Source organism: Prionailurus viverrinus, chromosome F2, assembly GCF_022837055.1.
Source record: "Prionailurus viverrinus isolate Anna chromosome F2, UM_Priviv_1.0, whole genome shotgun sequence".
In the NCBI taxonomy this organism is placed as follows: domain Eukaryota; kingdom Metazoa; phylum Chordata; class Mammalia; order Carnivora; family Felidae; genus Prionailurus; species Prionailurus viverrinus.
The window spans coordinates 39772631-39795801 of NC_062578.1; positions in this window are offsets into that span (position 1 = coordinate 39772631).

Consider the following 23171-nt stretch of genomic DNA (forward strand, 5'->3'; position numbering starts at 1 on the left):
TAACATATTTTGACAGAGAGCGGCCATCTTCACATAACTTTTATTGCAGTGTATTGTTATAAATATTCTATTTTATTATTAGTTTGTTGTTAACTTCTTACTGTGCCTAATTTTGTTAATTAAATTTTATTGTATGTATCTGTGTACAAGAAAAAAAGTATATATAATGTTTAGTACTATCCACATTTTTTTCAGGCATTCACTGGAGTGGGGGTGGGGGGTGTCTTGTAATGTGTCCCTTATAGATAAGGGGAAACTATTCTATTTTCAAACAAGATTACATTCACAGGTGTGGGGATGAGGACTTCAACATATCTTTTTAGGGGACACAATTAACCCATAACAGGTATTATGACATAAAATCTTTGTACTTAGAAATGTAAATTTCGATTTTTTTTTTTTTTTTACCATTTTGAACAAGTGTCTTTATTTAGCGAGAGTGACAGGTTTTTTGATGTTGAAGTGCTAGGATTATGAACAGGGAGAACTCAAGAAAAGTTTCACTTTTTAATGTGAAAAATATGAACTTATTAGACATGAAATAGGTGTTAGAAATCTTTGCTTTGTTTTAGAGCTAATGCAATTCACAACATTTACTCTTTTTTTAAAATGTTTATTTTTATTTATTTTAAAGAGAGAGACAGAGTGCTAGCAGGAGAGGGGCAGAGAGAGAGAAAGACACAGAATTCGAAGCAGGCTCTAGGCTCCGAGCTGTCAGCAAAGAGCCCGATGCAGGGCTTGAACCCACAAACTGACAGATCATGACAGGAGCCGAAGTTGGATGTCTAACAGATTGAGTCACCAGGCGCCCCTCAGAATATTTATTCTTATGAAGATTTGTACCTGTGTTTATCCAACAGTTGTTGCTTCACTATTTGTTAGTAGCTGTCACTGGAACAGTCATAGAATACCTCTCCTACTTTATAGTTAGTAGATTGTGAGTTTCTTGAGGACAGATACCATCCCATTATTTTTATTTCTTCTCTGTTCCTAAAATGCACATTTTTTTGAGCATGAGTTGAATATTTTTCGTATCTAGTGATACCGAATCATTCTGAAGGCAAAATAAAACTTGTTTAATTATCATTAACATCTGAGTGTTGCTGTTGTCTATTGGACTTTGGGGAAAATGCTTATCTGAGGAGATGAATAATATTTTTCATAAACATTTATTTTGTATAGCCTGTTGTTAGCACTGAATTATACAATAAACAATCACAAACAATAAATAATTGGTATTGTAGGTTCATCTTCAAGGCCCCAAGTCTGTAAGCTTCATATGTTATCCCACAGGGTGTTCAAGTGACTTGAAAGCAATGATGCTGGCTAATGTCCTACCCAGCTTGCTCACCTAGCACATGGACTCAAACAAGTCCCTTGCATGCTGACTCTAGTCCGTGATTTATGGGAGACAAGGTGAAGAAATTTGAACTAAAAATCTTTTTGATCTAATCATATTCTCCTACAATCCTTCCCGCAATCTCTTTTCCCTATCCAACCACACACAAGCAAAAATATTCAAAGAAGAATATTTGCGGTTAAGATTCAAAAACTCATCTTGAACTTAAAGCTAGCAAATGTCAGCAGTTTCATGCGAGTTTGTCCTAATGTTCTCAGAAATCTAAACTATGGTATCTTGCCGCATTTAAAATTCTTCCCTGCTCGCCGCAGTCCCTAATAATATCCTGGCCGTGCACCTTCATCTATATTCATGAGAGTGCAGATGCAGCCAAATTAGTGGCAGCAAAGCACATTTTACAGTGTAGAAAATACAATCTGGCTTCCTTTAAACATTTTTTGACAAAAAAGTTTTATTTAAAAAAAAAAAAACAACAAGAAAACCAGACAGATTTAAATTCACCACCACCCGTCGGAGGAGTCTGTTACAAACGCACAGCTGGCTTGATGATGAGTGACAAATCAAAAGTCAGAGAGAAACTTCCCGATCATCTGAGCCCTTGCCACCCGATTAGCAGAAGAAAAACAGGGCAGATGGAGGGAGACGCAGCAGTTCGGAGGGAACAGATGGCCACTACGAACTTGATATATGAAATTAATAACACTTTCTCAAATACAATTAGTAACAGGAATACATTACCTGAATTTTCATAACTGTGAGCAAGCTGACATTAAATGAGGTTTTTCAGATTAACAGTTGATGTGGCATTGATATTTGGAGGGAAATAAAAATATATAGCAATAAGAGAAACCTTTTGCTTTTTGGTGCCATTGATCAGGATGTTGTAACATATGAAAGGAGAGCTGCAATTCAAAGAAATTCCATATTTAAATTTCACTAATTGGGATTTTTTTTTTCCTAATGTAGCCATTTGGGCCACATAATGCATGAAATACTTAAGAGCCTCGCAGATGTATGCAGCATGTACTACCCTGGATGAATTATTCTTTAGGAAGAAATTAACCATTATACATCTCCCCATAGATAAAAGGGGAAAGCAAACAAAAAAGGGACACCGGGCAGTAAAAAAGTCAAGATAAGATGAAATCAAGAGACTAGCTTTTGTGCTTTTCAAAGCTATTCATGGTACAATAAGTATTTCTGGGTATGTCATTAGGCTTTCTCTATTTTGATGCCCAGTCTCTAGAACAGGCAAAATGTTTGTGCTGTATGTCCTTGTTCAAAGCACTGTCAACCAAAGACTATTTTAGTTCAAAACCCATGATCGTGATACTCTTGGATGGGGTTAACCACTCCTCTGGGAAGCCGGAACCTTCCTGAGCTCAGCTAGGTCAGCCTGTAGTGCAGCCTGAGGCTCCCGATGAGGCGGACGTGATGATGATGGGGCTTTGCTGAATGAAGCCCGAACCCAGCCCCTGCAGGAGACTGGGGCAACCTGGGGCGTTACAAGATGAGGCCACAGCAGCAGCTGCTAGGGCTTTCTGATTGCAGCCAGGAGCACACCCATACTGATGGGTGAGAACTGCCACAGGCTTAATGCCCATGGGACAGGTAGGCTTGAGTGTCTGTGAAGTGCAGAAACTGAGTCTGAGATGGGGGGGGTGGGGGTGGGGGTAGAGCAGAAATATACAAGCACACCAGCCATATGCACTTATCAAGGGTGGCAAGAGGACTCTCTCACGGGTCCCTGGAGGCAGATCATTAGTTCTGCTACAACATGAGAATGGCTGTTTCCACAGCTGGGGGCTGCAGAAACTGGCACAGCGAGAAGGGAAGGACATCTCCTCCTCCTTGAATGGAAAAACCCTGGGTGTTCAGGTAAACGCAGAAATCACAAAAAGGAGGCTGTTCTGTGGTAGGAAGCTAGCATCCTCTTGTTTGTAAGAAGGAGAGCAGAGACCAAAGAAATCAAGACAGACTTCCCTCTTCCTAACCATCCAGAAATGCACTTTATCAGATAGTCAAAACAGGCACCACTGGGAAAGCCTAGAACACAGGATGAATGTAGGGCACTTACTAGACCTTAAGTAATATTTATTTTAAGCAATATCTGAATTTAACTTGCGGTTTCAGCTGGGAAGCCAATTAGCAGTGAGATCTTAGCTAAATCACTGACTAAATCTTATACCACCTAATGAGTTTTCACGTATAAAATAAAGGGTTTGAGTTTTATAAAAGAACTATCACATCTAAAAATTTTATATGAACAATCTAAATGTTAACCTACCTACAGGTATTTTGTTAAAACTTTTAGGTTGCAATAACATGTCCACTTATAACCAAGACTAAGAAAGTTACTATTACTAGAAAGGTTAATACTAAAGGTTCCCAAAAGGGTTCAATCTACTACGAAGAGGATATGGTTTTTCAGGGGGAGCATGTTTTCTCTCACACGTGAAACGAAAACAAAATCGGCACACATTTAAGTTAGGCTAGGAAATTAAAGATAAATATGAATTGGGTAAGCATGTTTCTGAGTTTGGGTTTCCCTAGAAGCAGACCTTGATGCAATAACTTGAAAACAAGCAGTTCATTTGGGAGCTAGAAGAAAACCCCAGTGCGGGTGGGTGTAGGGGAAGTAAGATAAGAAAGTGAAAAGAGACAATAAGAGTCACATTATCAAACCAGTCATCATGGGTGGTGAGTGTTGCTTGAGCTCATTAGGAAAACTCTGGGGTTCCGTGTAAAACACACATTCCAACCTTAACTCACTGGAAGGTGAGGGAACTGGGGTATTTATGCACCAGCTCCTGCCAGTCATTGTTTAAGGGCTGCTCCTGGGGATTGTTAATTCCCCTGCACTTCTGGTCTGTGCTGGTGCCCACATAGGTTCCTGTGGAAAGAGAAAACCCCCAGGCAAAGAAGATCGAACGCTGGCAGCTGGAAGTTGGGTTACTGCACCTTCCAGTGTTAAGTGCAAGGGGATATGGCAGGGCACTGGCTGCATCTGCTATGACATGTAATGATAAAACCACTGTCAACCAAAGTCTCCGCCCAATGGCTATTTGTTCCACTAGACTGTGTGACCAAAGACCTTATATATCCTCCTCCTCCTCAGCTTTGAGAAGGGGGCAGAATCCACTGGGCATCCAGACTTCAAGCAGCTGCTGCTGAAAATCCCACACTGCAGGCTCCATAAGTGAACGAGAACCATTCCTTCACCCTGCTCATCTGGATACATCTGGGTATTACATGAATGGTTTCCAGCCTCCCGAAAGTAATAATCTTTATCTTCTGAATGGACTTGGCTCCACGGTTGGCTTTGCTCACTCTGAGAATGAGAAGTGAGACAACAGAGGACGCAGGAAAGCTATTCTCATGATCCCTCTAACATTCTAGTGAGGGCAGGGGGGATATGCTGACATCCTACTTTTTGTTATTATTCCCCTGGCAACATAAAGTTTGGCTGAAATCCAGTCAGAATTTCCTTTTACCTTACGTAGAGTACAAGGGGGATGTTCTTCTCTCTTTATTGAAATATGACTATTGAGGAGAGCTAGCAATAGGGCATCTAAATAGGCACCATCAACAGAGTATTTGCTGATGTTTTCCATTCTCTCTTGATGCTAATGGGCAGCATGGCTTTCAGGAAAGGTCCTAATAACCTAGACATCCCTGATCCATAAGCTGTTAGGTTCATCCATTCTATGACAACAAACAAACAAAAACACCCAGTGCATGGGGGTGCTGGAGGATTTGAGTCTCCTTTAAAGACTTTTCTCAAGGATTCCCCTAAACACTGAATAACATTACTTCATATTATTTATTTTATTCTCTGAAATTAAACAATTTCAATTCCATTCCTAAGAAATTATCTTCATTTGCTCAGTCATTCAGCAAATATTTATTGGGCACTTATGTACCAGGCACTGTCCCAAGCAAGCATTTCATATAAGGACCCTGCCCCTGTGAAGTGTATATTCTCATGTGAGAGTCAGTCATTAATGATAAAGTTATGAAGAAAGTTAAGTATTGTGTAAGAAGGCAACAAAGAAAACACATAAGGCAGAGAAGAGGGCCCAGAGTGCCATGGTCGTCAGGAGAGACCTCACTTGGGAGTGCCATTTAGGCAAAGACTTAAAGGGGATGAGAATATAATTCTGAGTTCCTGGCACATTTTTAGGGCTAGCAGCACTGCAGTAAATATGACAAAATTCTTCCCTAGAGAAACTTAGATTCTAGTGAAGAAGATCAATCATAAACAGACAAACAAATAAATACAGTGTAATGTCAAGAGATAATCATAAAGAAGAAAAATAAAGTAAGAAAATGGGATAGAGTAAGGGTCAGCAAACTTTTTCTGGAAAAAGTCAGAGAGTAAATATTTTAAGATTTCTGGCATAGTTTCTGACACAACTATTCACTTCTGCCTTTGTGATATGTAAGTAGTCATAGGTAGTAAGTAAATAAATGGATATGGCTGTGTTTTAATAAGACTTTATTTAAAAAAATAAGCAGTGGCTATGAATTGGTCTGTGGGCCATAGTTTTCTAACCCCTGGTCATGGGAACCTTTGAGGATATGATATTTTAGCAGAGACCTGAATGAATGAATAAAAGCCATGTGATAATCTAGAGAAAAAAATGCCTCAAGCAGGAGGAAACACAAGTCTGAAGGTCTTGAGATAGCAGCTTGATTAACAAGTGTGAGCCTTGAAGTCAAGTTAACAAAAGTAAGAAATATAGGAAATTGGATCAGAGTATGTAATAGACTGCATTGCTGGTCAAGTTGTTTGTTCCTTTGTGCATACACATTCTTTGCCATGTGATATATTATAAGTTTCCTCTTAAGTGGAGTAGTATATTTTCCTAGCCTTGACTTTGCATTTAGCCATATGACTTGCTTTGGTCAATAGAATAAAGTAGAAGTGACAATATGCCAGTCCTGAGGCTAAGTGTTAAGAGGCCTTCCCTGTTTCTGTGCTCTCTCTCAAACACACATCTTCTATTCCTATGAGAAGAGCTCAGACTGATCATCTGGTCCCTCTAAGAACAGAGCCACCCAGGCAAGCAACCCCACGTGAATCCTGTCAGGATCAGCTAATTCTTAGCCAAGCTACAAACACTTAAGGGATAATAAGTATTGTTTTAAGCCACTGAGTTTTCACGTTGTTTCTTACGTAGAGAGGGAGCCAAGGGGGCAGATGATGGCAGCCTACTGTAATTACAGTAGGAACTTTAGATTTTGTTCTATGAGAAAGAACACCATTTGAATGTTGATGACAGAGGTAAGGTAAGACTTGGTTCACATTTTAGATGGGCTATCAGGGTTCCTCTGTGATGGAACCTGGTGTGGCTGGCATGGAAGAGAAGGAGAGTAATCAAGGAAGGGCTCTGAAATTTTTGTCCTGAACAAATGGTTAAATCTTGGTACATTTGCTAAAATAGAGGATGATCTAGAGGATGAGTTGGTTGAAACTGGAAAAGAATATAGAATTGGGGTCAATATCAACAGAGAAATATTTTGTTAACATGAAGCCATTATGATTATCATTATTTTATTTGAACAAAGCTTTGTAGATATACTGTGTAAGCAACCGTATTAGCTTGGGCTGCTATAACAAGATACTACGGACTGGGTGGTAAACAACAGACATTTGTTTTCTCACAGTTCTGGAGGCTGCAAGTGCAGGATCAAAGTGCCATCGGTGTTGATTTCTAGTGAGACCTCTCTTCCTGGCTTATAGACAGTCACCTTCTCGCTGTGTCCTCACGTGGCCTTTCCGCCGAGAGAGATCTCTGTTGTCTCTTCTTTTTCTCAAAAAACATACCAGTCCTGTAGGATTAGGACCCCACTCTTATGACCTCATTTAACCTTAGTTATCTCCCTAAAGGCCCCTTCTCCAAATATAGTCACGATGGAAGTTAGGGTTTTAACACATGAATTGCTGGGGGAAGGGGTGGGGGGACCAAAGTAAGCCCATAACAACTACCTTTATTTGTAGTATGTATAATCGACGAAAGCAACATGAGTTGAGCTCCAGTTAGCATTAACTTTTTGGTTTCCTTCACAGAAAACATTTTGAAAGTGTTGTGTACATTCTTTTTTCTCAACCTTTCCAGTTAAGTTTCTTTTCTACCATTCCACTAATATTTCTCTTGGTAGGGTCAGAAATGACTGCCATAGAGTTTATCCCATGGTTTCCTTTCTTCTCTCTGCTTTCTTGACTCCTCTTCAGATTTCACATGGTTGACCATACCCTCTTTGAAACACCCTCTCCTGTTGGCTTAGGTGATCACTCACTCTCCCTGTTGTCAACTAACTTCTCTAAGAACTCCTCACAGTCAGCTTTGCTGGCTCTTCTGTGAGTGTTGAGATGCTTCAGAGCATAGGCCCAGACTCGCTGTTGTTGTTGGTTTTTTTCCTAAATCAATCTGTCCTCAGGTGATCTCAGCTCTCATGACTTTACCTAAAAACCTATAAGGCTATTAGCTCCCACATTTATGCATTCATCAGGACATCCCCACTTTGATCTAGACTTTTGCACGTAACTGCATCCCGACTTCTCCACTTAGATATTAGCAGTCATCTCATCAAGTCCAAGAAAGAACCCTTGATATGCCCCTCGACCAAACTAGTCCTTCAACAGTTTTCTCTGAGTAAATGGCACTGTCCATTTACTGTCCCAGCCGATTAGCTCAACACCTACGAGTCTTCCTTATGTCTGCTGTTCTCCTACCCCTGATGTTTAATTTACTAGCAAATCCTGCCAGTTTCACCTCCCTCCCCCATGATGCCACTTGCTAGCATTTACATAGTAACCACCTACTAGTTTACCGAAAATAAAATTTGCAGTTTAATAAAAAGGTTGCCAGCACTTTCAGTTCAAATGTCTGGCTCCTTTGTGACGCCACTGAAACATGTGGCTAACACAAGTGAAGAAATGAAGAAGAAAAAGAATGTATGTAGTGTAATAAGCACACCTTGCTAAGATTTTTTTTAAGGACCCAAAATACAAGTGGAAGGAATGTTATATAACATCCCATGATGTGTATTGACTTGTGGGAATCCAATACCAAACAGAAAATAAATGCACCTAAAACAAAATTTGTTTTGGGAGAATTTAACTGCTCTCCAGCCGGACTGTAGGTTGTGATATGAAATCCTGTAGCCACTCAGCTTGTGTGGCAGTCTGTCCTTTCAAACCTAAAGGAAGAGGCTGTCCATGCTAACAAGGGACAACTCTTTCACATGAGCAAAGTCCTTGGTGGGGACAGACCCTGGGTTACTTTCTGGAGTCTTTCAAATTTAACATTTTGACCTCCATATGAGATGGGCTATACCATTATCACTTCTGTAACAAGATAAATAAAAAGCTATGACAAAGAAAAAGAAAGAAAGAAAGAAAGAAACAGTCAAAAGCAAGCAGGACTCTTAAAAATCCATAAAATCATTATGCCGTTTTAACCAATTACAGGTCTGCTTGCAGTTAAAAAAGTGCCAAGAGCCAACCACAGAAATGAGTCACAATGGAAATTTAATTGAAGACTGCCCGCCAGCATCCATTGAAAAGACTATTTTGAGAGAGCTTTCAGAGATTAGTATTGAAGCCATATTTGATTTACTTTAGGGACTGTTGCATTCAGACTAGTGAAACTACTCTCCTCGATGGTATGGCCCCCTGCACTGCATTTTCCTTCACTTCCACGAAGGAAAATGAGGTGAAAGAAATGATTATTTTGCAGGGCTGGATAAATAATTTGCAACACCTGGGGTGCCTGCGTGTCTCAGTCAGTTAAGCATTCGCCTTTGGCTCAGGTCACGATCTTGGGGTCTGGTCCATGGGTTCGAGCCCCACGTCGGGCTCTGGGCTGATGGCTCAAAGCCTGGAGCCTGCTTCAGATTCTGTGTCTCCCTCTCTCTCTGCCCCTCACCCACTCGAGCTCTGTCTCTCTCTCAAAAATAAATAAACATTAAAAAAATTTAAAAAAATAATTTGCAAGACCTGATACAAAATGAAATTGGGGGGGGGGTGGCTTGTTTAAAATTAAGGAAAAATGTGTTACTAAAATTACTAAAATATAACCTTTTCTCTTTCTTCTAAGATGTCTTTCTTAACCTTTTGACATTTTTAATTAACTTTTTAATGTTGCACTGCCTCAGGTGGGTGAATATACACAGGGTTAGTATAGACCCTCACAGGCACCGAGGGCTCAGCCTGAGCCACTAGACCTATTGGTCAATCTCCCTTTTGCACGCTGGCCACCCAAGCCACAGGGACAGGTGACCTTGAGGGATTCTAACCTCATAGAGGATGGGCATGCTAGCAAACTTGATCAGGAGTGGATAAAAGCGTTCCACCCCCCCCCCCCCCAAATCTGTCACCCATTAAATGCCCTATGAAGCTGACAATCCTGAGTTAGGGCAGCCGTCACATTACTGTGCCCCAAGATACTGTGGGGTATCTTGGCCTATACAACCCCAAACTTCTCCAGGTCCATACCCAGCACCCCCCGCCCCACTCCAGGGGTGGAGGGCAATGGAAGAATGTGGGACTTCCCTTACTAACCTGCCCCTGCCCCTGGTTGAGGAAGTGTGAGGTGTGATGGGCTTGAGGCCCAGAAGGTGGGGACTGGGCTGCCAAGAACTCATGCCGGGGGGGGGGGGCGGGCAGCAGGAGGCCGCACCACATGTTAGCTGAGGCTCCGAGCCCCATCTCCTTATGCTCTATTGTCCTATCAGACTTCACTTACAAAACACAAATTCAAAGACTAAATGATTAATAATTCCAAGACAGTGACTACAGAGCAAGGAACCCCAGGTCCTTCTGAGCCCAAGGCCATGTATGACTGCACTCGTCACATGTCCATGAAGCTGACCCTGGTGGAAAGTGAATTTGCTGGTGACATCACAGCACCCTGATCCTAGAGAGTCTTGGAAGAGCTGTGTGCCTTTGCCAACTCTCCTCCAACACACACCATCTTGTTTTCTACAAAGAACTTTCTACCTCAGTAAGACAAGAAAGGCAAGGCATTGTAGAAAGTTTACAAACAGTATTACTTTCGCTTCATGCATTTATCAACATCCTATCTAGCAGTCCTAGAACTTGCTGAAGACAAAAATGACTTCATTTGGAGTCTGTTTCTAGACAGTGCCATTCTAATCCGAATGTGGTTAAGGCATCGTTGCCAGCAGTCTCGGCTGGGTTCAACGAGAACCTTACACAGATACGGCTCTCTGAGTCCCTTACAACCTGGACTGGACTAGCGCTCATCTAAGCCTCACAGTGACTGTCATTCCTCCTCTCTTTATGACTCTTTTTCTCTATCAGCATTGCTGTCCAAACCATATCCGGCAAACCCGAGTCATTTACGATGAATCAGTGCACACCTTTGTACCACTATACTCACAGTATCAATGCGGTAAGACAATTTTCATAGTGGTGCACATCTGAAACTCCTAATTAAAGACTTACGTGTAACTAATAATTTTGAAATTCTTCGCAGCTCTGTACATATGGTCTTACGGTTTTAATTCCACCTCTTGTTATTTTGTTGCTGTTGTTTGTTTGTTTTTTGTAAGGTGATGTCGCTTCCTTGGGGGAGTGATTAGATATAACCCATCATATTTAATTATTATAATTGTATATATAATCTTAAGTAAACGTGTTTTTAATTATGATTATTTGTGTGTAAAATTTCTTCAATACTTGCTACCTGTCAACTATACCTAACCTTTACAACCATCCTGTGAAGTACGTACTCTCATCGCTGTTTTACATGTGAAGATGCTGAGTTGCCAAGCGGTTGAGTCACTTGCTTAAATGCATATGGCTGGTTGATAGCAACAATTCTTGAGGTCACACCATTAGCCAGGCACCATGAGAAGTATTCTATATAGGTTACCTTATCTCATCCCTACCGCTATTCTTTGGGATAGGACAACTGTTACGCTCATTTTAGAGATGAAGACGTTTGACACTAGCAAGGTTGATTTTCTCAAGGACACACTGCTGTTGCCACTGAGAAGGGCCGGGATTTTACCACAGGCATTTGGACATGAGAGGTGGCGTTTTCATCTATTATACTATTTGTGGAAGGTTGTATTTGACAAAAATGCTCAGAGCAGTATTTCTATTCCAAACTCCTCTTCCAGAATCTTGAACTCCCATCATCAAGAGAGGGAGTCAACTCTCGCTCCTCTTGAAGCTGTGTGGACAGTACGACCACCGTGGCAAGTAGCAATACGGGGGAGGTGATGCTACACGTCTTTTGTGGCGCCTGCGGGAGGGGCAATACAGCCTCTACCTGGCTTGTTCATGATGCCCATCCTTGGCACTCAGCCACTGTAGTAGACAGAGTAGTGGCTCCACAAAAATGCCCGTGTCCTAACCCCCGAGACCTGTGAATATGGTACAGTATATGGCAAAAGGGACTTGGCAGAAGTGAGTAAATGAAGGGCCTTCAGATGAGATTAGATTGGATGTAATACGAGGGCCCTTAAATATAGAAGAAGGAGCAGCAAGTTCAGAGTCAGAAGGAGCCATGACCACAGAAGAGGGCTCACAGAGAGGGAGGCAGGAGCATGTCAATCAGAGGAACATGTGATCATGGAAGAAAGGCACCAAGAGAGGCAATGTCATTGTTTTTGACGATGGAGAAAGGGGGTCAGAAGAAAGGGATGTGGGGAGTCTCTACAACCTGGGAAGAGGAAATGGATTGTCCCCTAGAGCCCCCAGAAAAAAATGCAGTGCTTCAACCCCTGCCTTTTAGTCCAGTGAGCTCCAAGTCGGATTTTTGGCCTATCGAATTACAGGCTAATACATTTGTGTTGTTTTAAGCCACTAAGTTTGTTTTAATTTGTTGAAGCAATGATAGGAAACTAATACAGCCACCCTGTTGTGAGGAAGGGTTTCAACTGATAACCCAAGCTAAGGACTCAGCCAACAGCCAGCGGCAGCCACTAGAGAGTGAGTGAGTCAGTGAATGAGCCTTCCTTCAGAAGATTCCAGCTCCTAGCCTTTGAGATGCTCCTGAAATGCCAAGTGGAGCAGAGAGCTTCCTCTGCTGAGCCCTGCTTAAATGTTTCAAGGGATTGTCAAAAATATACAAGCAACAAACAACAACAGCAGCAACAACAACAACACACACACACAAAGACAAATATGAAGGTCTGTGTTACTTTATTCCATGCTTTGCTCAACTAAGAAAACTTTCCTGTCTGTGAAGCAATTGTTGAGTTCTGAGTTTCATAATTTACATATTCACAAATTACAGTAAGCATTAACCTACACCTAACTGCTGAGAATTTCCTATCCTGTTAAAATATTAGACTCATGCTTATGAATAAGAATCTTGAAACAGTAAGCAGTAAACAAGGAAGCATGCCAATGGCCACCCTCACAGTAAGAAGAATTACCCATATCCATGACCCATGTAGCCCTTGTGTTCTTTACTGGTTATAGCACTACCACAAATATTGTAGTCTTTGAGAAACATTCCATTTAGATGATTCCTGAGATTCATATGAAAAGCCAAGAACCTTGATTCCACAATGTACTGCATGCAGAACACAAGAAAACTGTGGAAGGCCATCTAACAAATATAGGTACTTGTCTTGATTCAGAATTTTTTCTTTCTTTCTGTTTTTTTTTTTTTTAAAAGAAAACATCACAGGGCTCCCATGGTCATGAATTTGGCATTGTTATTTTTAGCCATGCATGTGTTTTGTATTTTTGCTCCTCAAAGAAAATATTATTGTTTTGCATCTTTCCACACTTCACGTATGATATCATCAACCTGAAGCTTAATTTTTGGTCCCTATTATATATTTAAAGTTTATTCATTGATGCTCATAGGTCTAGTTTATTGATTAAAATTTTTTTTTTTACTTTATTTTAGAGAGAGAGAGAGAGTGCACAAGCAGGAGAGAGGGGCAGGAGAGAGAGAGAGAGAGAGAGAGACAGAGAGAGAGACAGAGAGAGAGACAGAATCTATGCAGGTTCCACACTCAGCACAGAGCTTGACAGGGGGCTCTATCCCAAGACCCTAGGATCATGACCTGAGCTGAAATCAAGAGTTTGATGCTCAACCACCTGAGCCACCCAGGCATCCTTTGATTTTTTTTAAAAAAAGTTTATTTATTTTGAGAGAGAGAGAGAGAGAGAGAGAGAGAGAGAGAGATTGAGAGAGAGAGACCCAAGTAGGTTCCATGCTGCCAGTGTGAAGCCCAATGCAGAGCTCAAACTCAGGAATCATGAGACTATGACCTCAGCCAAAATCAAGAGTTGGAGGCTTAAGCAACTGAGCCACCCAGGTGCCCCCAGTTTACTGATTTTTAATGGCATATGTTTTCTGTTGTCAACTGACACTTATGTTTTATTTCTGGTTTCTTTTAGCTTTTTATATTAGCCAAAAATGCTGTAACCTGTGTTCTTTACACATCTCCGTGGGTACATCTACTAGAATTTAGGGATGAAGTTGATGAGATAAAAGAGATATGAATCTTCAAATTTGACAGATATTACTAGATTATTCTCCAAACAAATTTTAATTCCATCACAGTGCATGAGAGCTTCACTGTTCTATATTCTTGCTCACATCTGCTGCTACCAAACGTTTTATGTTTTGCCAAACTAAATCTGGAATTATATCTAATTGTGGTTTTCCCAGATTATGAGGGAAACTAGGCAACCTTTCGTATGTTTATGGGACAATCCTCCCCCCCTTTTCTGTGAATTACCTATTTATAGCCACTGCCTATTTTTCTACTGAGTTTTGTGTATGTGTTCTCATTTGTAAGCACCTTTAAAATTTTTGGATAGTAATTTGTTTTGTTATACACTTTGCAAAAGTCCTCTCCCAATGTTGTGGCATGTCTGTTTACTTTGTTTATGGTGTCCTTTGTGTAACATGTGCTTAAATTTGAATACAGTCCACTTTATAGTTTCTTCAATAATGTGTGCATTTGTTTCTCAAGGTGATGCATATATATATATATATATATATATATGTTTTTTTAATGTTTACTTATCTTTGAGAGAGAGCACAAGGGAGGAGGGGCAGAGAGACAGAGAGGGAGACACAGAACTCAAAGCAGGCTCCAGGCTCTGAGCTGTCAGCACAGAACCCGATGTGAGTCTCAAACTCACTAACTGTGAGATCATAACCTGAGCTGAAGTTGGACACTTAACGGACTGAGCCACCCAGGTGCCCCAAGGTGATGCATATATTTTTAAATACATACTTTCTTCTAGACTTTTTTTGTTTTTGATCTATCACAAATTTACTTTTTTTGTGTGTATAGTGGTAAAGGTTCAATTTTATTTTTCCACAGATATTTCATTTCTAAGCATCATTTATTGAAGTACATTTGTTTATTAAAGCATTTCATTATCCTCACTAATTTTTTTAAATTTTTTAAATGTTTTTTAATTTATTTTTGAGACAGGGAGAGACAGAGAATGAACAGGGGAGGGTCAGAGAGAGTGAGACACAGAATCTGAAACAGGCTCCAGGCTCTGAGCTGTCAGCACAGAGCCCAGGTCTTCACTAATTTTTAATGGTGTCTCTATTGTATTAAGTTTTCATATACATGTGAGTTGGGAAGAAACTACCGAACCTCTATGAGTTAGCATACACTATTACCTCTGTCTGGAAAGTCCTGTTTTTGTTGACTTGGAAATATTCTACTCATCTATTAAGTCCTAGCTTAAATATCATCTCCTTTGTGAGATGGCTCTCACCCTTCTTCGTCCTTCTCTATGTTGATTACAACCTCATTGCAATATGCATTACACCATACATATTTTTTTCACAGCCAGATTTCTGGTTTATTTGAGGCTAAACACATTGTCCTGCTATTTTATGCTGTCAAACACCTTGTAGATATTTAATAAGATTAACTAAATGAATACATTAATGAGTGAATCTTCAAAACAGAACAGCTTGAGTGACACTTGGTAAATCTGAATAATTCATCCTCATATCTCTGGTCTCTCTTTTCCCTTGTTTTGCTGACTTTGTGGTATAGAGACTTTAACATAGTTATTACGGATGAAATCCTTTCTAAAAATTGCTTCTTAGGACTATAATTTGTAGAGATATGATCTTACTTATTAGATTCTTCATTTCTGTTTTTTTTTTCAATAAGTGATGTCTGAGAACTAAATCAGCAACCTTACCTACATAGTGATCTGCTTCATTTAAAAATCCCCAATGCCATCATGTTGAGAAGTAGACTATAAGCTTCACACTCTGAGTGAGCTGCTCTTAGGTACATATAGCTCCGTAAAGCACACTAAACACTGTAAACTCACCCATTTTTACTTAATTTTGTTTGGATACTCTATAGTTCCCTATCAAATGTAGAGACACCATAAATAGTTATTGAATATTTGCATGATAATATATGTATGTGTCTTCAGGTGCTGTACTTTTGAGGTTTTATAAGATCTAGGACCCTCACAAGTAGTAAAGAGCATAACTGACTTCTGTACATTATTTCCATCAGACTATACACACCCTATGAAGCAGGCTAGGGATCAGCATTGTCAACGTGACCCTCAGGTTACCGCAGTCACTTGCTTCTGGTATTATTTGGAAGTCAATGTAGACCACCTATGGTAGATATTGTTTTCACTTGCAGTAAATACTCAAATGATTAGCAGTCCTTTATTGCCACCAAATTTGCTATTGACTAAACTCACTGTACTAAATGCTACCATTGACCGCAACAACTCAAGAAAGTGAAAACACAACCTATATGAGAAAGCATGGTCATCAAAACCTCCTAGTCAGCCAATATTTCAACTGCAAGATTTACTTTAACTTGGGAATGTGGGAGTTTGGATTTCACATTGTTACAGGTCAACAAATCATACAGAGTTAGCTCTGACCAATTCAGAGGAGTCTGGTTACAGCCAGTTCCACACTATCTCTGCACCAGGGTCAGCTGTATCTCTGATACCTCTAATTTGCTTCAGGAAAGAGCTACTGCTTCCAAGATTTCACTCAAACTATTCTTTTAAGACATCCTTAACAGCCTGAGCTTTTCTCTAGATCTTTCTTTTCCTTATCCCTAGAAATATCCTTTCATCATTGGCTTTTCAAGGTGTTCCGCCAATATAATTTCTAAAATTGGTCTTTTCCGTTCCTGCCCCGGTTGATCTAGTAAATACTTGAGTTTTCTTTCTTACTTTCTTAACTTTTTTTTTTCTGGTGGATTTCCTTTTTGAACACTTCTTGCCTCTACTCTCCTATGCCTCCCACTTTGCCTCCACACAAAGATTTTCCACTTCCTTTCCCCCTCAGCCATATGGGTTCCAAATTTTCTCATTCTCCTCTGTTCACATCCATGTTAAAAAAAAAGAGCTGTTTATCTTAAATTAGTGTTTTAAGTCCCCAACTTACATTCAAATTACTCTTATCTACAACCTCTGTTAGACTCTTCCTCTCTTTAGAGTTCAGTTTCCTTGTTTGTAAAATGAGATGGTTGGGAGTGGTCTATAAGATCTGTTTCAGCCTAAACATGACTCTGTGACTCTATGCATCTAACAAACTCTGTCTTCTTTGGTCACTTCAAATGATTACGGCTCATTCACCACCAACTGGCTACCTTTGACTTGTAACATCTTGGGAGGCACTTCGGCTCTCAGCACATTCAGTGTGAACGTGGATCAGGAAAAAGAAGAATGAGCCAGTTCTAGCATCACAGCTGTGCTCCTCTTAGCACGGTGTGAAGTGACCTGGTTGGGAGGATGTGACAAAAGCACAAGAAACTGCCAAAGGGAGACTGGATTAGGATAGTCACAGGCAAAGATGCAAGCTGAAAGGTCTATGATGTCCCAGAAGATGACAACCAGAGGAATTAGGCCAGTGTCAGGGCTTCAGAGAGACAGATGATAGAAAAGAGTAAACAGAAATTTAGAACTCAGTTATCAGACAGATACTTGTCTTCTTTAGCAAGATACTTACTCAGAAATTGAGTTTAGGGGTCATGAGGCAAAGTAAGAGGAAGCTGCAAGGCCTGCGGATAGATGCAGAATCAGAGTCAAAGGTGAGAAGTGTGGAAGGGAGCATGAGACCAGAGCCCTTAGTCTTTTTGTACCCCTTCCTTCCCCAAAGGGCATAATTCTGAATGCAATGAGCAGAAATAGATGGACTTTATCTTTAGCTAAGGTATCTGTTAGATTACCTCTCACTAAATTCCTAATTGCATGATGAGACTGCTATGCCATTCAGGCGATACAAGACTACAGTTATGTTTCCTCCATTCTGCTTGGCAGACAGCACAGCAGGAGACTCCACTTGGTCTGCTTTATATCAACTCTTTCTGCACAAGGAGGATTCTTGAAAAGAATTGTCTACTTTCTGAAATGAAAATTGGTAAAGATTATATTTTCCAGAAGTTTGATTCATTGGACAGTCTTTTTAATTTTTCAAAGATGTACATACTTTTTTTTTGAATCAGGACTATGCATGCTACAAATCCTTCTGGAAAATGGGTGATTGGATTCACTAACTTTAAAGTTAAAACACATTATATAACCTTTCTATAGTCAAGTAAGGTAGCTGTTATTCCTAGATCCACTTTGCAGATGGCGACATGGGGTTCAGAATGATCAAGTACATTGAAGTTGGTTACACAGAGCAAGAAATGAAGCTGGGATTCAAACTCAGGCCTCTTAACTTTAAGCCCTATGCTCCTTATAGTACATTCCCTGTAGCTTTCACCCAGACTGTGATGTATTTAGAAGGGTGTCTTCTGGCACATCCTGCAACTTGTATGTACTTAGCAAATTGATCATAAGAATGTAACAGACATAAAATAAACATCTTGGTGGAATGACTGGATGACCACCTACATCTTCCCTGCCCTTACTTACAACTCCCCTCCCCATCTCCTGCTTAACATTGGGAAATAAGGTTTCCCTCCCTTCCTTCCTTCCTTCCTTCCTTCCTTCCTTCCTTCCTTCCTTCCCCTCTCTCTCCCTCTCTCTCTCTCTGTCTCTCTTGCAGTCTGCTTTTTACAGTTTGTATGGACAACGGTGCCATATACACTAGAGCTTCCTGGCAGAAGGAAGATCCACTCATCGATCCCTTGATTACACCATTCACTAAATATTAAGTGAGTTCTCACTCCTTCAAGTCCTTGTGTGAGGTACATAACTGGGCATCATAGAATGTTTATGCTAATGGAAATAACAGTCTAATCTCTTTTGCTCTGTGTAACTGGAAAAGGTTTCAGAAGATTGAGGTTTGGAGAAAAATTAAGAAAATGAATTTCAGTTCAAATAATCAAAAAGTCCCCAATGAAGACGAAATGGAGCTGATTCTCACTCGGCTCTAAAATACAGTCAAGCATGAAACACATGTTTTCAAACACCAGCGCAGAATGAATGCCATAAATGCCAAAGACATGGTCAACCAGCACAGTGCCTATCTCTCTCCATCAGAGTAAATTAACTCAAGATTGCTTCTATTAAGCCTTACCTCTTCTTCCTGTCCCTCCCTCTGCTTGGAGGAAGATGCCTGCTGATGGCGCTTCCTGGCACAACAGCTACTCTGATATTTTCAGCGCATTTTGCCTTTTGGTGCTCCCTTAACTCAGTGACCTACCCGTGCTGGCCAGAGCTGCATTAACCAGGTCCCGCCCGCACAGGAGAAATTCCTTTCATTCATCAGCAGATAAGGAGTTTTGACAAGCCTCTCTGGGGAGCAAAAGGGGAACACATGCACACAAAAGATTGCCCTGTAACACTGAGAAGCACAAAGTGAAGGAGCCAAAGAAAGACCGAAGGAAGCTTTGAGGCAGCCAGGGCAGACAGGGAGTCTGCTATCAGAATTAAATGCGATGTAGTCCAGAGCCCTCTCTCTGTCTCTACCTGCTTCTTCTCAATGTCACTATCGGCCCACAGTTTGATACAAAACAGATCCCCAGAAGTATTCCAGTAACTCCTCAGGACCACCAGGGCAAAAACAAAAACATTCAGGGCTTGACACTTACCAGGGCAGCCTGCCAAGCGTATCACATGTGAAAAGAGCTGCTCGGAGAGAATAATCTTGCTCATGTTCACAAGGCCGGGTGTTAAGTCTGTGAGAACCCAGGGCATTTTCCATCCAGGGCAACCTACAAGGGCTGGGAAAAGCACTTCTCTACGAACTGCCAGAAAGGGCAATTACACGTTTTATGGAAGTAAAGGCTGAAGGAGAACATGAAAGGTCAGTTGGGGGAATGGGGAGAATTAGTCCACCCTCCTGCCTTCGAGTCCGAGTACACTGAAATGACCCCACCTTGCAAGTATATTTCCACACGTTCTTTACGTGAATCTCTTCTGCAAACCTGGCCTTGAGGAATTCTGACACCCAGCCTAACAGTTTCATGATACATTTATTTTGATGTACCACACTCCAGTCAAGATGATAAGGTGGGCTTCTCCACTCTACAAAACTTTGATCCATTGGCCTAGCAAATATATCTAGAGCACGTACTACGGGCCAAGCATGTTCTAAGTGCTAGCACTAAATCAAGGAACAAAACCCATAATAAGGCCTCTCGCTTTTGAATCGTATCCTGTGATAGAGTTTCACAGATACACAGTATATTAATTATGGCAGAGAATTTGGTAAATGAGAAATAGGAGGTTCAGTTAGCTAAAACTGATCTCACAACTCTTTGTTGAATACTTCCTATATGTGGTACAGTGTTTTTCAGGTGTCAGGCTGGGGATAAAGCAGGAACCAGATGTGCACCTCCAGTCCTCCCGTTTCTTTTATTCTAGTGGACTTCGCCCATCATTTAACTCTGCTCTCACATCCATTTCTTACCCTCCTCTGCTCTTCTGGGGGTAGGAGGGCGAAGGGAGAGAATCCTTGCATGTTATGTTTCTTAGGTCCCTTTGTCAAATGGCTTTTGACCTGCTCTCCCAAGAGCAGGCACTGGCTCAGCTTTGGAGGGCAGGAGGAAGTCAGCAGTCCTACTTCTTCCTTTCCTCTTAGGTGTCTTAGGCGATGGCTGCCTCGCCTGTGGACACCAGCTCTGCCAGCCATGACTCTAAGCCCTGACAGACACTCTCCTTACTTCTGGGCTCTGGTAAAGTCTCCTCCTCCCATTTTCCCTCCAGATCCTTTGGGTGGCGGTGACTTCTCGTTCTGGGTTGCTTCACTGTCTCCCTTTTAACTTCTCTGCTTTTTGATAACCTGTGCGATCAAATCCTTGCATGGAATTTCCTGTCTTTGAAAGACCTAAACATTTTGTTTGTTTGTTTTCTTCATGGGACCCTAACTAGAAAAGAAAGTTTTGATCAGGATATGAAAAATGTGATTAGCAAAATAAAAGGGGAGGTGTGGATGTATAAGAGATGGGATGTAGAAGAGAAAATACTGACTGTATTAATTTGCTAAGGCTGACACAACAAATACTACAGACCAGGGAGAAGAAACTGCAGAAATTTATTTTCTTGCAATTCTGGAGGCCAAAAGTTCAAGATCAAAGTGTCTTCAGGTTTAAGGCCTTCTGTGGCCTCTCTCTTCGGCTTGCAGATGTCTGCTTCCTTCATGTGTCCTCGTATGGTTGTTCTTCTGTATTCCTGCCCCTGATTTCTCTTCTCAAAAGGATATCAGTCGGATTGAATTAGTACCCACCTTTATACCCTCACTGGAACATAGTCACCTCTTTAAAGAATCTATCTTCCAAATACAGTCACATTCTAAAGTACTGGGGCTTAGAGCTTCGACATACACATTTGGGGAGGAGACATAATTCATTCCATTACACTGACCTAGTTGAAAGGTCAAGAAGGCCTGACTAGGAAAGGTGGCAACACATAGAGTAGCGGGAAGGGCTTTGGCAACCACAGATGCATTTATTTGATTTTCACATATTTGACACACGTTAGTCAACACAATGTGCCATCCAGTAGATACGTAGACTTGAATAAGATGAAGGTTCTCGCCTGCCCTTGACATTGGATAGGAGAGACGGACAAACTGTGGAACAATAAAAATATAGCATGACTCGTCTCAGGCTACATCGAGTACAGGGAGTAACTGGAGTATGGCGAACAGGAGCATCTCACTCCATTAAGAACACCAGGAATGGCTTCCTTGAAGTAGATGTTACCTAAGTTGAGTCTTCAAAAAACTAAAGTAGTAGGCAAGTGAAGGAAACATTGAGAGTAGGAAGAAAATTCCAGGCAGGTACAAAAGCACGTTGTCTCGAGGTTAGACCCGTGAGTGAAAGGTAGCATAGCATTTTGATCCTTCCTGACATTGACAGGACAGGTCCTAGTATTTTTATAAGAACTGAGAATATTTCTCAATATTCATTGAAGTTGTACTCTTCACAGCTCTTTTAAAAAACATTTGTAGTTGGCCTCTCAGCCTTTGAGCTAATGTTTTGCTTTCTTGTGTTTGTTTGTTTGTTTGTTTGGTTTTAGTTTGTTTCTATCTCTGAGAGAAGGTCATGGCGCTCTTTCTTGACCATTGTCTCTCTGATTTTGGTTTGGCTTTCTCCCCTTTGGCATCTGTGATCCTGGGGACCCAGGATGGTGCAACTCTTGGGAAGCTGCGGGGAGTGTTTGTCAGAGCAAGGGGAGGAACAGGGCAGGCTTTTAAAATTCTGGTTTGTTGCCTTTTTTTTTTTTTTTTTTTTTGCATCTACATTTTTAATGAGGATATTCCTTCTTTAGCCATATCTCTGTGGCTATATCTACAGTATTGGGCACAAATGGTTGGCTCCAAACCGATGTCAAGAATAAAATAAAAAAATAAAGCTTTTGTCGTGTTGCTCTTTTTCAGCTTTTTCAATAATCTCTTTCCTTACCGCCTCAGGGTGTCATCCGAGAAGGTTCAAAGTCATTCTTACGTAGATTTCTGGCTTAAAGAAGAAACCGTTTGTCCAATGACATTATTTAAGAAGGAGAGTAATTGAAAAATAATGTTTATAGCATTATAAAAAACTCTATGGGCATTTGAAGATTTTGCACTTAATCATACCTACCAGAGCCAAAAGGTTTATTACAGAGGTCCCCAAAAAGAGTCACTAAAACCTTTAGATGAGGTCTATTTCTTAGGAAAAACTCTAGTAATTCGAAAGAGGTTTTCTGCATATACATTTCCTATTCAGAGCAAAAGGACATCTAAGTATTCATCAGTGCCTACTTACAACAGATTTAGGTAGAGATGCCTTCCTTTGTCATTGGGACTAAATTGCAGGTTGTTAACATGAAATAAGAATAACGTGCATCTTACCAACCATTAGGATTGAAAACACTGACTTGTGGATTTCCTGGTTTATTAGCTTGTTTTATATTTCCACTTCTGCAGAGGAAATAGATCCTACATTGTAACAAGAGAGCATTGAGTTAGATGTAAAGAGGAACTTTGTGTGTCAGGCTGATTAAACACTGGAGCAAATTAGCAGGGGAGCTTATGGAATCACCATCTGTAGAGATATTTTAAAAATAGAATTGACAATTTTCTTCTTTGGATGATTTAGGAAATGCCCCTACTGGCAAGAAGATGGACCAAATGGGCTCTTGAAATCCTTTTTGGTTTCCTGCTCCTAAGAGTCTTTCTCTACAGTTCTTGGAAGTATTTATTTCCTAAGTATAATGTAGAACAGAATGCCCATAGCAAAGGTGGTGCGTGCGTGTGTTTGTGTGTGTGTGTGTCCATGTCATTAGTAGGAAAGATGGGAAGGGAACATTGTGTTACTTTAAAAACACAATTTTCATTTCCTAACCAGTCATTTTTACCTACGTGAAATAAATGAGACCTCCTCAGACTTTCTAGAAGCTTGCCTCTTTCCT